Below are 10,589 nucleotides of genomic sequence, written 5' to 3' on the forward strand. Positions count from 1 at the left end.
CTGATGAGCTATCAAGCCCTGCAAAGACATGGGGGAAACTCAGATGCATAATACTAAGTGAAATAAGCCGACCTCAAAAGGCAACACACGACGTGATCTCAATTACAGAACATTCTGGAAAAGGCAAAATTACGGAGGTAGTAAAAGGATTGGTGGTTGTCAGAGGCTGGGGCATGTGAAAATGGTGAATAGAGAGCCCCGGGTATATTTATTCTTAGAAGTCCGGCCCGTTTTATTCCCGAGATCTGCCAACAGGTTCTTCCTCCATATTTGAAATGGATGTCGCGTCAGGCAGAGGGAGAACAGCCCCAATATTCGTCTAAGTAAAGACATTTACTCAGGCAACTTCACTTTCCTCTGCCTCTCCCCGCGCACAGAGAACATTGCCAGGTCAGCAGTATCCACCGTCCCTTAGACACAAGGAGTATTATTTAGTCTAGAAACTCTCAAAGGAAATATCCGCTTGCACGTGAAAAATCTCTGGAATTTCTCTGTTCCTCGCTGTCCAACATCCCCGTATCTGCGAAACCGCCTTGAAAAGCCTCTGTACACAGTGCTGTCTTGTTCATGGGCACGGCGGGTCTGCCCCAGCACGCTTCTGTCCCCGCCGCTGTCACCCTGGGCTGCTCCTGCCCTCAACACTGGCGGTGCCCAAGAGGAGAGGAGAGGAGGAGGAGGAGGGAACAGGGAGGAGGGCCCTCCGAAGACCTGAAGTGAGAAGTTTTACACAATTCGGGAAATACACAGAGGAACAAAATCCACAGTCCCTGGAGTGTCTGGGCTTCACTGCTTCTCAGTCCATAATTAGGACTAGGAGGACTTTGGATCTAGACAATCTAGACCATAAGAAAGACTGAGGGCTGGTCTGATTTCCCGGCCCCAGGCCAGTGTTGACAGATCTGGAGTTTATTTAGATTAGGCACCCTGGGACCCAAGGGGGCATCCAAGGGCCTTGCTAGAGTAGTCTGAGGTGTAACTGTGTTGGGCAATGTCTTGCCTTCTCTTTAACAGAAAGGCAGGGACACACTCTTTCCTCCCCATCTCCCAGGCCCTCTCCACCCCTCACTGCTGGAGGACTGTCTGGTCTCCACCTAAATCTGGTTGCAGCAGCAAAGGTGAAAGACCACACAACTCCCCAGCTCCTCTTACAGAAGACTTTTTTTTAGATATAGAATTTTAAAATATCGACTTACTTTTGAGAGACAGAGTGCAAGCAGGGGAGGGGCAGAGAGAGGGGGAGGCAGAATCCAAAGCAGGCTCCAGGATCTGAGCCGTCAGCACAGAGCCCAACACGGGGCTTGAACTCACGGACCATGAGAGATCATAACCTGAGCCAAAGTCGGATGCTTAACTGATTGAGCCACCCAGGCACCCCTATAGATGACGTTTATAAATATCTTTCCCTTCGTGCCAGCAGGTGGGATTAAACCAAACTAACATGGAAAAGGGAAGGTGGGAAAGAATCCAAGAGGTATAGAGGGTACCCTTCGGAAAACAAGAAATATTCAAGTAGCAGGTGTGAAAGTTTTAAATAGAAACCTGCTTACACTGCACTCAGAGTAACAACAACATTTGGAGGTCCCGGTTCTTTTCAGAAGACTAACATTTAATTTCCAGATGGTTCCAGGACAACAGACTTAACATCCCATGGATTCTTTGTAGCAGATGCCCAGCTTGATGGCCCGTTGTGTCTGTGCCTTTCAAACTCTGGGTTTAGGAATTCATTTTCTGAGTTGTATGCTAAACCTCTTACGTTCCAACACACACACACACACACACACACACAATGACTCTGTTTTTTAAAATGTAATCATACATGGGAATTTTATGACATCAAACCCTTAAAAATGTGGAAATCTGGGTTTCAAAATCCTTACTGGGAGAAAATAATAAACCTCTTGATTCACAAAATTTTTTTTTTCTCCGCTTATGGTTCATTCTGGAACTGTGGCTGGCACACGCTTAGGAGACTGGGGTAGGAGGCATAATCCGGTATTCATGGACGCCTGGCCCGGGCCCTGCAGACCGCGCCTCCGATCTGGAAATACTCTCTCCTCAGACAGGAATAGAGAGGCGACTTTTGGGTCACTCCCAACCTCACAAAAGGCTTTTCAAACAAGATGAAAAAAAAAAAAAAAAAAAGAAAAGAAAAGAAAAAGGGAAAAGAAAAAAAAAAAAGCTCTGATGTGTTGGGAGAACCCAGTGAGCTTTCGAACGGCAAAGATGGGGTGAGCCTCCGGGAAGGCGGATGGGCGGGACGGCAGAGTGAGGAAGAAAGGGTTACGGGCGGGCGGGCGGAGGAGGTGATGGAGCCCCCCACTTCCTCCAGGTGTCCTTTACGCGGACTTTCCAGTCAGGCTCTTGGCTGCAAGAGGTCATTCTTTTTCCTGTGGCTCGGGTATCTGCTTTCCAGCTCTTTCTGGAAAGCCTGTGTAAGGGCCGCCTGCCTGCATGGGCTGCCTCGCCCACAGCCCTGTTCCCCACCAGGGAGGGTGAGCACATTTCAGATGAATTTCCTCCTAGGAGCTCCTAGAGACAAACACCTGTGTTCCTAAATCGGGGAAGGCTCCGTCTCCCTCTAGAACGGCCCCACTTTCCTGTGTCTGTCGGGGAAGCAGAATATACAGCCTCAAAAGGGCGGTGAGGAGGAGGAGGGAGGGAGGGAGGCCTTGGCCCAACTCCTCCGATCTCTCTGAGGGCCCAGGAGGCACGGAGCGGCCTTCAGCTTGAGGAACATAGAATTCCTCAGTCGCAGGCGAGCCGCGAATGCCCAGTAACCCTCGCGGCCTGGATACGCTGAGCGCCGCTGTGGGCACCGGGCTGTGACAGAGGACAGAGAGAGTCAGAAGTCCCTGCCCGCGTGAAGTTGGCATTCCAGTGGGCGAGGCAGATAAGGAAGGAGACAAGGGGGCTGTGCCGTTTGGGATAAGCTCGTGGGAAACCACGCGTGGGCGGGAGCTCGGCAGAGAGTGGTGGGGGACAGCTCACTGATGAGTGGGCGTGTGGGTAAAGACCCTGAGGAAGGGAGTGAGGGAGCCATGTGGGTGACACAGAGCGCTCGTGGTGGGGGGAACAGCACGCGCCAAGGCCCTGAGGCGGACGTGCGCCTGGTGCGTTCAGCCAGCGTGGCTGCAGCCGAGGAGCACAGACCACGGGCCGGGAGAGAGGGAAGGCGTGAACTTCGTTTAGGGCCCCATCTTCCAAACCGGCCAGAAGGAGATTCAAGGGAAAAGTCGTGCAGGTGGTAAGGTGACAACTGTGACAGCGAGGGATGAAACAAGTTGAAGGCAAGCCCCAGAAGGTGGGGGTGGGGGGGGGGATTGGGTAGGTGACGGTAGCATCTCGGGTCTGGGACAGGTTGTGCGCTTGAGGAGAGCGTGTAAGAGAAGCGACCTGAACTGCACTCCGGCGGGCTCTCTGGACCCCGTGGGGATGTCCACCCCTGCGTGGGGAGAGAGGTTTCGAAATCTCTCGTGGCAGCCAGACTCACCCTTTAGATAAGAGAGAGTGGAGTCTTCCTCCTCGGACTTCTGTCGAGGTCAGAGGAAGAGAGAGTTCACCCCTTTACATCTGGGACGGTATCTCCCCTGAGTTTCTCTTCTGTCTGCGTCAGCAGCCGTCGGCCCCGCCGTTAGGAGATGCGAAGGTGCCCGTGTGACACATCCCCTGCTTTGTCAACGTCGAGAAAGAGGAAGCGTCTTTATCGAATCTGCCTTTGTATCTATCCAGTTCCCAAACCATATCTTGGTGCGCCCGCCCACACCCCCCGCCCTCCCTGATCTTGCTAGGCAAAACTGTTCTGGTATATGATGCCCACAATTATGTGGGGATCCAATCCAAATCACCATCTCTAAGCTTCCTAGGACCTTACGCTCTAAGATCAAGAAATCGCTGCCAGGCTGCGAAGGAGCCTCTCGAGACGTCGAGCACACGCTTCTTCTCTGCCCCACGCAACAGCGCAGAACTCTCTTTCCTTTCTGCCCTCAGGGGCCTTCCCGGCAGCTTGCGGGCACTTGGAGATCACCACTCCATAAGCGTGTGTTCTTCAAGCGGGTGTTTGGAGCCCTCGTGAGCTTTTGTTTTTGTTTTTACCAGGGTGGGGAGTTGGCGCAGAGGACGCGCCGGCCTGTGGGACATAGTTCCCTTTGGAGGTGGCTCGCAAGGCACTCTGAGTCACTCTCGCACCCCACAAATGGAGCCATCCTCGAATAAATACTTAAAAAAACCCCCAAAAAACAGAAAACAACAAACAAAACCCCCAAACAAACAAACAAACAAAACCCTACCCCGTTTCCTGGCAGGTCTGAAGCTCGGAAGGGTCCAGATGTTGCAATACGCGGGGGGCAAGTCAGAGCGAATTGCTGGGCTGTGGGAAACTTGGACGTGATCTCATCATGCCCAGGCCGCAGCCCGGGCTCTGACTGATTCCCCGGGAACCACTAGCGGAGCAGGGAGAAGAGCCAGGCCCCAGAAATGCCAGAGAGCGCGGCTCACCCAGGTTATCCTGGAAGCCCAGACAACGATGGTCAGATTCTAGTGGGAACGCTGTCTGCTGACGAGCAGCTCTGGTTCCTTGGCTAAAACCCCAGCTGTGCCGGGGACTGACCTCATTCACGAAGTAAACATTGAATCAGATACCGGCAGGCCTAGCCCCGGTTGAGTGGAAATAACATGGATGTTTCCATAATTATGAAGCTGCCAATTGGATTTGGCAAGAGGGTCCCTAAATATGTCGATCGGAATGAGTTCATTACCTTTCCTCGCCAATTTAATCAGGGGCCAATTGCCTCGTTGCGGTTGAAATGATCTGTATTAAAATGCTTTACTTACATTTTAGTTTTTATATTACGAATAATGTACTGGAAAGCTGCGTCGTCTAGCAACCGGAAGACAATACTGGGAGCTGGTGGGGGCGGGGGGATTGGCGGGGGCTGCGGCAGCACGCGTGCGCCAGCGGTTACCGCACTGGGTCTCGTAATCCCGTTACTGGAGGACCGGATGGGGGCTGCGCAGGTCCGGCTTCATGAAGTGGGCGTGGCTACAGTCTCGGTCCGGTGTCGGCACGTGCCACTTCGGGGTCGCAGGCACTCACTGTGGCGACAGTCTGTGCGCCCAGGCTACAGGCTCTCCATGCTCTTGACCATGCCCCCGACCCCCTTTCCGCCTTGCGCTTTCCTTTTCCCGCCGTTGAAAGCGGGGGGGGGGGGTTTGCGACACCCATGGTCGTTGAGACCACCGTTTGCAAAGCAGTTTTAGTTCATGATCTGGGGGAGAAATGATTCCGGACGGCGGTTCCTTCCTTTTCCTCATTTCCTTGCAGAGGCAGCGGAGGCGGATGGGGGAGGAGCCAGGTTGCCTGAGTTCCCGGCCTTGGCTCTGCCCCTGACAAGGTGGGTGACCTTGGGCAGGTCACTTCAACTCGCTTCTGCGCCTCCATCTCATCATCTGTGAAAAACGGAGTGAAAACAGCACCTCCCTCCAGGGGAGCTGTGGGGATGGAAGGGTTAGTTCATGCAAAGCACTTACAACAGCGCCTGGTTCCCAGAAGAGGTTAAGTATCCTCTCTGCCCTTGTTATCACTGTTCACTGTTTATTACTAGCCTGAATGAGCCAGCACAGAAAACACCGGATGGCCATAGTTGTAGGTAATTTAGGGGTACATTTACGAGGGGTAAGTCAATTAACTGCATCCCAGGTCCAGTGGCAATCAGAAGCCAAGTGACCAGAATTATGACTGATTCACTTTGTCCCTTATGTTGGTTACACGGGGTTAATGTTTAGCGTTTCTTTCTCGGAATAGTCTTGTCTGATTTTTGATTTTGAAGTAAGTCAAACAAAGGGGTGTCATCATTTCGTTTGTAGACAGTTCTACTGATGCTTATTTTCTGCATTCGGCCCCGAGCTGGATAGCCGGAGGTCCCTCGCACAGGCCCACGGAGCTGTTTCTTCCCCTAATGATGAGAGTGGTTGGCATTTTTCAGTCTCACGAAGGCCCTCCTCAAACGAAGCCATTCAAACCGTTTCCTCTGAATGCTGTCCCAGCTGTTTATTAACCCTGCTCCCAATACCCTGGGCCCTCTGTCCGAGCTGGGAGGGGAGGAGGCAGTCCCAGGGACTCGCTCCTTCGCGATATGAAAGAAAACTGGACCAGGGTGACAGATCTGACAAGCTGGGGCAGCGAGCGCTTCTGCTTTCCCAGGGTATTTTTTTAAAAAAGTTTATTTACTTATTTTGAAAGAGAGCACGAGGAGGGTAGGGGCAGAGAGGGAGGGGAGGGAGGATCTCAAGCAGGCTCCACGCTGTCAGCACAGAGCCCGATTCGGGTTTCAAACTCATGAACTGTGAGATCATGACCTGAGCCGAGATCAAGAGTTGTACACTCAACCGACTAGGCCACCCAGGCGCCCCTGCTGTCTCAGGGTACTTTGAGAAATCATGGAGGGAGGGGGAAAAAAACTGGATAAACTGAAGGCCTGTGAGCTTAGTTTTGATGATGGGCAAAATACAAAATTTTAGAGCAGATAATCAAAGGAATGTTTGCCCAGCATTTAGAAAGGGTGATCATAAGGGTCAATATTGACTATTGAGGGAATGTTTCTCACTAGGTTGGTGAATCGGGTGAGCACTTTGCCACAGCGCAATGACTTCTGACCATCGTTTCAGTGTCTCGAGAAACTTATGGAGGAGCACCTGGGTGGATCAGTCAGTTAAGCGTCCGACTTTGGCTCAGGTCATGATCTCACGTTCGTGAATTCAAGCCCCGCATCGGGCTCTCTGCCGTCAGCACGGAGCCCGCTTCATATCCTCTGTCCCCTCTCTCTCTGCCCTGCTCACTCTCTCTCTCTCTCTCTCTCTCAAAAATAATCATTAAAAAAAACCCTCTTGTGGACAAAATAGTGACAAAAAGGCTGCTAGAGCTTGAAGGGCCATTAGATAATCATGTGGCACCTTGATGACACCAGTCTTTAAAATTTATTTTTTTAAGTTTATTTAGTTTGCGAGAGCAGGCGCGTGCACAAGCAGCGGAGGGGCAGAGAGAGAGAGAAGGGAGACAGGATCCCAAGCAGGCTTTGCACTGTCAGTGCAGAGCCCGATGTGGGGCTCGATCCTACAAACCATGAGATCATGACCCGAGCCGAAATCAAGAGTCAGACACTTAATCAAGTGAGCCCCCTGGGTGCCCCTAAGGTGACGCCACTTGCTTCAGGCCACACAGCTAATTAGCGTCCAGGCTTGGAATCTGTTCCTGGCCTTGTGTCCCAGGTGAGGGGTCCATCCACTGCCGGTGGCTCCTGGGCATGGGAGGTGGCATCTTACCAGCCGATGGGACGGTGTCCTCCCAGGGCTCTCTCTAGCGGCTTGCCAAACAGTTCTGTCCTTGGCCCTAAACCCCTCAACATTCTATCAACAACTTGGATGAAGCCAAAGATAACTGCTTATCAACTGTGCAAATAGCACAAGACTGGGAGGGAAGGCCAACATGTTGGAATTACAGAATCAGGATCCAAATTATCTCACCAGGAAAGAATGATTGGTGGAATCCAACAAGATAAAATTTAACTGGAATACTTGTAAGGGCCTGCATTTCGCTCCAAAACTAGATTGCAAAAGTATAGGATGTGGTTGGAAAACATGTCCAACCTCACCCATAACCAAAGAGATGCAAATTGAAGCAACCATGAGATAATCATTTTCTTTTTATCAGATTGGCAGTGATTAAAAGAATTAAAATTCCCCAATTTGGTGGCTAGGGTGTGGGGAAAGAGGTTCTCTCTCGTAAACCACTTGTGGGCGTGTAGACAAAAGCACCCTTGCTGGAAACTGATCTGGAAATCTACAGCAAAAGCTACAGAATGTACCATTTGGCCCAACAGCTTGGTTGGCAGAAATGTATCCAAAGACAGGTATGCAAAGGTTTATGGACAGGAATATTCATAAGAGCACCGTTGGGAACAATTTTGGAGGGGTGTGATCCGTTTGGGAGCAGAAGTCTTGGTGCCTCCGAAGGGTGCCACACAGGTATTGTCAAACCCTTGGTGCCGAAGGAGGAAGAATGGGGGTCCTTGTGGCTCCCGAAGGCCAGGCCAGGACTTACGAGAGACAGATGTGGCTTCATAGTATACAGCGGATCCTAACAATTAATTCTGTTAAAAATTAGGATGGGCCGGCTGCCTTGTACATTCCCCATCACTGGCAGATGGCCCTCTGTCCAGGGTGTCGAAGAGGGTAGTCATTGCTTTTTAGCCATTGGGATGAAATGCTTGCCTTGGTTCCTTCCAGTGCAAAGAGGCAGGGGGGGTCTTTGCTGCATTAAATCATCAAAGGGTGGAGTCACCACTCAGCTTGAAGGTGGGTGGGTGGTCACACTAGCTTCTGCTTCCTGACACCGAATTCTAGAAATAAAGTGAGAAACCCTCTTGCCATCCCTCTAATGCCACTCTTACCGAGAGCCTGACCATCCCCTTCACCCCAAATCTTTTTTTTTTTAATTTTTTTAACGTTTATTTATTTTTGAGACAGAGACAGAGCATGAACGGGGGAGGGCCAGAGAGAGGGAGACACAGAATCTGAAACAGGCTCCAGGCTCTGAGCGGTCAGCACAGAGCCCGACACGGGGCTCGAACTCACGGACCGTGAGATCATGACCTGAGCTGAAGTCGGACGCTTCACCGACTGAGCCACCCAGGCGCCCCTCATCTGAAACTTTCAATGTGAGGGGCACTCAGTAGGGCATGTGACTCTTGATCCTGGGGTCATGGGTTCGAGCCCCATGTTGAGTGTAGAGATTACTTAAAACTAAATAAACTTTAGGGACACCTGAGTGGCTCCATTAAGCACCTGACTCTTGTTTTCAGCTCAGGTCATGATCTTATGGTTTGTGAGTTTGAGCCCCACCTCGGGCTCTCTGCTGTCAGCATGGAGCCCACTTCAGATCCTCTCTCTCCCTCTCCCTCTGCCCCTCCCTCATCCTGTTCATGCTCTCTCTTTCAAAATAAATTTAAAAAAATGTATTTTGAGGGAGAGAGCAAGAGAGGGGGAGGAATAGAGAGAGAGGGAGAGAGGATCCCACGCAGGCTCTGTGCTGTCAATGCAGAGCCCAATATGGGGCTTGAACTCACAAACCTCAAGCCCACGACTGATCTGAAATCAAGAGCCACCGACTGAGCCGCCGAGGCACCCCCCAAAATACTCCTCGTTAACTCTTTACTGAGCCGTAAGTGCCAGATGCTCACCGGAAGTCGGAGATGCTCACCGGAAGTCACAAAGCTCTGGAGCTGGGAGTCGCCTTCCTCCAACACACTGGTGGTCAGAGTGATCCTTTCATAAGACAACTCATCACGTCACCAGTAACAGACCTCGTGGCCTTCAGCGCCCTGCACATTCTGCTCGCGCCCAGTGTGTCTCCTACCAAGACCCCTCACTCTGAGCTCAAGCCACACGGGGCCCGCCATTTCTTCCAACTCGTCACACTCCTTCCAGCCATAGAGTTTCTACACAGATTCTTTCCTCTGCCTGGAAGTTTCCCGTTGTCCCCTCTCTCTTTCCTGTGCATCCTTTGGGTCTTAATCAATGCCCTGAGATGAATTGTGCTTCCCCTCCCCCCAATTCATGAGCCCCCCCCAGCACCTCAGAATGTGACTATATTTGGAGACCGGACCTTTAGTGAGGTGACTGTGTTTAAACGAGGCCATTAGGGTGGGCCCTAATCCAATCTGACTTGCCGACACCTTGATCTGGGACTTCTACCTCCCAGGACTCGGGATATAGTTGGTTAAGCCCTCTAGCCCGTGGTATTTTGTTATAGCAGCCTGAGCTGACTAATACAATTAAGAAGTCATTCCCTCGGGGGTGCTCTTCCCCACCCCTCCCCTGCTTCAGCACTAGATGGCTTTCCACCTTCACACTTGTCACACTTTGTGAATAATCATTATTTGGATGATTATATGGCTATTGTCTGTACACCTTCCTCAGGATCCGGACTCCAGGGGAGCAAGGACACTTGTGCAATCAGGTTCTCCAGCATGTTTCAGCCAGGAGCACAGTGCTCGCTGCTCATGTAGGAGGGGTTCCACATTGTTGGGTGAAACCGAAGTATTGTTTTGCCAACATTAAAAAGGAGGATATTGAGGCTCAGAAACGTTAATTTTCCTAAAGGTCACAACCCCAACCCCCTATAGCTCTGGCTCTTAACCACTACGTGACATTCTGATTTAAAAAAATTTTTTTTTGAATCTTAATCACCTGGCTGAGGTAGGGTTTGTCAGTTTCCTCCACTACATTCCTCTTTTCCTCAGTCCCTAACTGTCCAACTTTGAAATGTATCTATTCACTCAATAGACACTTACTGAGCACCTCTCACATGCCAGCTTCTGTCTAGGAAGTGAGAACCCAGCAATGACAAGAGAGACAAGATCGCTGCCTTCCCATGGAGCAGGACATCAAATGAGATAACTAAATTATATGGTATATTGGAAGGCAATAAATGCAACGGAGCCCGGTGAGAATGAGGGACTGGGGAGTCAGACCAGTCGTTTAAAATCAGGAGGTTAGAGAAGGGCTTTCTGAGTAAGGAATGTTTGAGCCAAGCC

General features: G+C 51.1%; 1 long non-coding RNA gene across 1 annotated transcript; it reads right to left on the bottom strand.

The window, feature by feature from the left end:
• Positions 1-1,158: 1,158 nt before the first annotated feature.
• On the bottom strand, positions 1,159-4,913 carry LOC125913149 (uncharacterized). The gene is made up of 3 exons (XR_007454935.1): positions 4,831-4,913; positions 3,491-3,669; positions 1,159-2,107 (listed from the first exon to the last, which is right to left on the bottom strand). It is a non-coding gene; the product is annotated as an uncharacterized LOC125913149 (long non-coding RNA).
• Positions 4,914-10,589: the final 5,676 nt, after the last annotated feature.

Source organism: Panthera uncia (genome assembly GCF_023721935.1).
Source record: "Panthera uncia isolate 11264 chromosome C1 unlocalized genomic scaffold, Puncia_PCG_1.0 HiC_scaffold_4, whole genome shotgun sequence".
Classification (NCBI taxonomy): domain Eukaryota; kingdom Metazoa; phylum Chordata; class Mammalia; order Carnivora; family Felidae; genus Panthera; species Panthera uncia.